This window comes from Monopterus albus, unplaced genomic scaffold, assembly GCF_001952655.1.
Source record: "Monopterus albus unplaced genomic scaffold, M_albus_1.0 scaffold1.1, whole genome shotgun sequence".
In the NCBI taxonomy this organism is placed as follows: Eukaryota; Metazoa; Chordata; class Actinopteri; order Synbranchiformes; family Synbranchidae; genus Monopterus; species Monopterus albus.
Genome location: NW_018127881.1, coordinates 1,150,828 through 1,151,300, shown reverse-complemented (window position 1 = coordinate 1,151,300; position 473 = coordinate 1,150,828). Strand labels below are relative to the sequence as shown.

Here is a 473-nt window from a genome sequence, read left to right as displayed (position 1 = left end):
GGTCCCCCCCCCCCCCCATGACCCTGTTCAGGGACTAAGCGGTAGAAAAAGAATGAATTATACCCCATCTTTGGAGTATTTCACAAAATCAAAATAAAAAAATATCAATGAGGTAGGCAACAAAAAATTGAGAAGGTTGAATATTAAGGTGCAGGATTATTATGGTTATTAACAAAGTGAAATGTACCTTGAACATATTTATAATATTATATAATATATTTGTTGGAGGAGATCCCTTTCATTACTAGAGAAGAATCAGGGCGATGGCAGTTGGCAGGAAAGACTTCCTGTAATGTTACTGAAATTTTTCATTATTGTTATCATTGAAAATGGAGCATAAAAAGCTGACTTAGTGTGTACAGTAATTCTATTCTAACACTCCCAGAATACACAGTCTATATTTACTCCACATCTTGACTTTACCAAAATTGCTGCCAACATGCAGTGTCACCTCACTTGGGTCTACTTCATCA

The 473-nt window shown here is 35.9% G+C and overlaps 1 protein-coding gene across 1 annotated transcript in view; it reads right to left on the bottom strand.

The window, feature by feature from the left end:
• Positions 1-473, bottom strand: part of col2a1b (collagen, type II, alpha 1b) — a 45,644-nt gene that overhangs the window by 3,106 nt on the left and 42,065 nt on the right.